The sequence below is a fragment of the Asparagus officinalis genome, chromosome 2 (assembly GCF_001876935.1).
Source record: "Asparagus officinalis chromosome 2, Aspof.V1, whole genome shotgun sequence".
In the NCBI taxonomy this organism is placed as follows: Eukaryota; Viridiplantae; Streptophyta; class Magnoliopsida; order Asparagales; family Asparagaceae; genus Asparagus; species Asparagus officinalis.
The window spans coordinates 7647436-7652159 of record NC_033795.1 but is presented as its reverse complement, the minus strand read 5'-3'; the positions used below and the strand labels follow the sequence as shown (position 1 = coordinate 7652159).

Sequence of the window (4724 nt, the reverse complement as noted above, 5' to 3'; positions counted from 1 at the left end):
ACCTGGATGATTTGTTTGAAGTATTAGCTCATGTTGAAGAAATTATGTTATGTTTAGGTTCTTCTTTTTATTGATAACAAAGGGGGAGAAATAGTTAAGTTTTATATTATTTATTATGTATGTTAAAAAACTTTGCATATATGCAGGGAGAGTAAGTATTACATGTGTTAAGCTTTAATATGATGCATAAATTATTTGTTATCATCAAAAAGGGGGAGAATGTTGAATATCATTTCTCCATGATAATGTTTTGATGATAACAATTTATATTGTGTGTGCACTAACTTTCATATGCAGATTTCAATATCAGAATATGTACAAGTGCAAGTGAATATCAAGGCATTTTGAAGTGAAGAAAATGAAGAACAAAAGATAATGTATTTGAATTTTTCTTTGCTTAGAATATTTGTACAAGCCTTGATCACACACACGCACACACACACAATTTTAGAACACACTAACACAGGCTTAGTGTGTTGGTTAACTATAGAAATCCCCTATGTTAACCATTAGAATAGTAGTTAAAACTTAATTATAAAAACTCATTATTTCTGAATATTTGATCTTAATAGTCGACTAATTAGGATAGTAGTCGACTACTCATGTATATAACTCAAATACAAGTTTCTGTCTTTTTACAGTATAGTCGACTAATAGAGATTATAGTCGACTACTGAGATGTTTGACAGAAACATAAGTTTCTGTCTTTTTACAGTGTAGTCGACTAATGACTACAGTAGTCGACTACTGAAGGAAAATATCAGTTTTCAAGTTTCTGTCAAATTTCAGTGTAGTCGACCAATGAGCATTATAGTCGACTACTGAGAACACTTTCTGAAAACACATAGTCTGTTTGAACTCAGTGTATTCGACTAATGACTACAGTAGTCGACTACAAGAGACAGTTTTTTAGTTTTCAGAATTTGAATATCTGACAGTTCTTGGCCGTTTTTAAACGTTTTTAATCTTTAAAAATTTGTCTTTTCAAGGGCTATATATAGGTTATTTGTTCAGAAAAATTGGAGATATATACATACCCATAAGCTTTGATTCTTGAGCAATTTTCCAAGTGAAAAACATTCTGATTTTCTGAAAAAGAAGAGTTTCTGAAATTGCCTATATACTTTCATCAAAAACAAATCAATTAGGTAATTTTACAGAGATTAAAAGAATCATAAGCCACTGCTGCACATTATTACACATTCAAGGCTTATAGGATCATTGTGTTCTTCTTCAACAAGTTTTCTCTCGGTTGTGAGAGGGTTAATCTCTTGGGTTAGAGATTGGTGTTCAAATTGGCAAGGAGTTTGTCAATTGGTGTTACAATTTGCAGGGACTTGCAAATTGGTCAGGTTTGCGTTTGATTTTGTAAGTTTATTCAAAATCATAGTGAAAACTCTCAAGCGGGATTTGCTTGGGGACTGGATGTACACCGGTTTGGTGGAACCAGTATAAAATCCTTGTGTTTGTGTTTGCAAATTTCTGAGATTGCCATTTTTCTTTGCAATTTATTATCTACTTTGCAATAATTTTAAAAGAACACTATTCACCCCACCTCTAGTGTTCAAGTGTATCTATTTCAGATCCTACATAACCTTCATTAATCTACGTAAAACTCTTCAAATTATAGTCTTCTGAAAGTCGTCAGATTGTAACTTCCATCATCGGTGTTTGATGGGAGATCAGCTATCTATTTTGATTTTTAGACAGCCTATAATCATTCTAGACGGAAATTCCATCTAGGATATTATCCTAGACGGAAATGTATCCTAGACGAAATAAAATACCATTTAGAATAGTTCTAGACGTGAAAAACAACCGTCTAGAATTATCCTAAACGGAATTTCCGTCTAGGATACTATCCTAGAAGGAATTTCCGTCTAGGATATATATAAGCATCCTAGACTGGAATTTTTGAGCATCCTAGACGAAATTTCCGTCTAGGATGCTACAGTAGGTTTTTTTTTGTGTAGAATCTAATTTGAGTGCATGACTTGTTGGCAATAATGGACATTTCAATTATAGGTTGAAACTTGGAAACAAACAGCGGTGCCACATAATATCAGTACAAGGTCATGGCGACAACAAAACTCCAGATGAACTATATTTCAACCCAGATTTAAAAAAAACTAACGAAAATACTAAAGACGTCTACAATGTTAAGTGAAAATACAAAGCTAAAGTTATACATAGACTTCTGTATAAAGTCGGGCCATGAGCTCCACATGAACTGGGTATATATGGATCGGTCCCTGGTAGGAAACAGGTCTTAGGGTTCGTCGCAGCAACCATGTGCTTTAAACTCTGCACTGTCCATAACAAAATGCGCTCACTCTATTAAGCATAATAATTCAAGCTGGATTTCTTCTTGGCTTGAACTTGAATGATGCCTTCATTGAAATCTTCGTGCATCACCTGAAGCAAAAAAAAAAAAAAATCACAGCAATATTGTAAATATTAAGTCACTTTTCTCTATCACGATCCATGCAAGTGCAAATGGCCATTTACATATGACTAGGATTTTTCTCAATTTTTTCCTAGGATTACCAAAATAAGAGAAAAGATAATAAAGGGAAGCTTGTGGTTTCCATTGAACTTCAATAAAAATTCACATATACTAACCTCTAGGTGTTAAAATCCCTTCACACTACCAAAACCCTAAGTTATGATGAGGGGGGAGGGTTATAATTTCATATCTTAACACGCACCGTAGGTTAAGTACAATCTTCGGTGCCCTTTTCTTCGGTGGAGTAGGACAGACAATCAAAATGAAACAAGTTAATATAGCTGTTGGCAATGATGGACAGACCTGAGTGATGACTTGTTGTCGTACAAACTTGTGGTGTTCAGGAGTGCGGTAAAACTGATCAGATAGAGCTCGAAACTAAACCAACATGCAAGAAACAAGTAAGATCAGTTAACAAGAGGGAAACGTCAAAATAGTCAACATGAAAAAAGAAGATTCTGGAGTACTTCAGGTTAAGACATCTTTGATATAGGATCAAGAAGTAATGCACAAGGCAATTGCGCTGGACATGTTAGCTCAAGCCAAGGAGTTTTAACATGAGCGTGTGGGTGCAGACATAAGTGTCGTGCATCAGTAAATGTCATGCATCAGTGTCTCAGAAGAAAAATGTAGAAATTATGAAAGAGATTAATAACTTCACATTAAGTAAGTTGTCCAGTAAATGTCATGCATCAGTGTCGTGATTAACATAAAGAGTTATATAGTTGTGATTTATAGACAGAGACATAAGTGTTCTATGCTAGAGTAAACTGAAGTTTCAGACATGGCAACATAGTTCGTGTGTGGGTGCAGACATGCATGTTATTTTTGTAATGATTAATTCATTATAATATCATCTTAAAATGAGGAACACTGCAAAGAATAAGCTAGGAACACTGCAATCATAGCCAACACCCTTTGCCAGATTAAAGATGTATAGACACGTTTATTGTTGTAAATGAAAGGGTAAAATGCCCACTTCAAAAGGAATTCAAGGAACATCATGCCAACACAATTGGAAAATAAATGAAAATGATATCAACACTTCATAAACATGCATGGTAGAAACAAAAGCAGATACTAACAGAAGTGATCACATAAACAATAAAAGAGAACATTCATATGCAAGGTGTGCAAAAAAAAAAAAATACTACCAGGACAAATTGTAGCTTTCTTTTGGAAAAACTATAACACTTAACTAAAATTGTAGATAGCACATATTAACAGGTTAGCAGGTTCACACTACTACAAAAGGGCTTATTAGCAACACTATTTTAGTTAAGTGTTTATAATAGAACCTAATTTAAGTGGGTCTAATAGTACCTTTCTATTTGAAACGGGCCCATCTAAAAACTTAATTAATTTAATTAAAAAATAATGTATTTCTTTAAAATAAATGGGAAAGGATCTCGAAGAGTCTGGTTAACGGAGATATTTTCGGCGGGGGTTAATAGAACTCACGCGAAAATATTGTTCAGCGCCTCTAAATTCATAAAAAAAAACCTTTTCCCTCCGATTATTCATGAAAATTTTTTCCCTCCGATTATTCATGGAAATTTTTTCCCTCCAATCTCTATCGACCCGCTTCAAGAAATTAGAAATAGAGGGAAACCCTTCGACATCTTCTCTGCTCCCACTCGATCGCTCAGGTAGAACCGTCGGCCGCCTCTTCTGAATCGCTCAGGTAGAACCGTCGGTTCAAGAAATTAGATCTGTTTTTTATTTTATTTTTCGTGCTTGTTGGTTAACATAAACGCTTTTGAACTGCTATTTGGGAATTTTTTTTTATCTTGTTTAAAGATTGAATTTTGGACTTGGATCTTCAAGGAGTTGGTTATTCTTGATGGGTTTGTAAAAATTGGACATTTTTTCATATTAATTGTTGTAATTCTATGTTCTTTTTATTTGGTCTTTCAAATTAATAATCCTTAAAATTGTGGATACTAGAGCTTTTATTGCAAAATATCAGTAATTCTCTAATTTCATGTTGATTAATTTGAGAATTAATATGTGCCAAGTGAAAATTTCCAAGAAAACGCATACAATTTGATTATATCTTTAGGACCATCAAAATATAAATTTTTTGTCATGGTTTTATTTTGGTAGCTAATTTAAATTTTCCTTATCAATTTCTATTTTTATTTACCCTTTTTTTTTACAGAGGGATCCTAATTTTCTAACTCGAAAATTCTTGATCGTGTTCTAAAGGACGTGCTTC

General features: G+C 33.5%; 1 long non-coding RNA gene across 1 annotated transcript; it reads right to left on the bottom strand.

The window, feature by feature from the left end:
- Positions 1998 to 3788, bottom strand: LOC109830105. Its single transcript, XR_002244211.1, has 2 exons — positions 2810 to 3788; positions 1998 to 2415 (listed from the first exon to the last, which is right to left on the bottom strand). It is a non-coding gene; the product is annotated as an uncharacterized LOC109830105 (long non-coding RNA).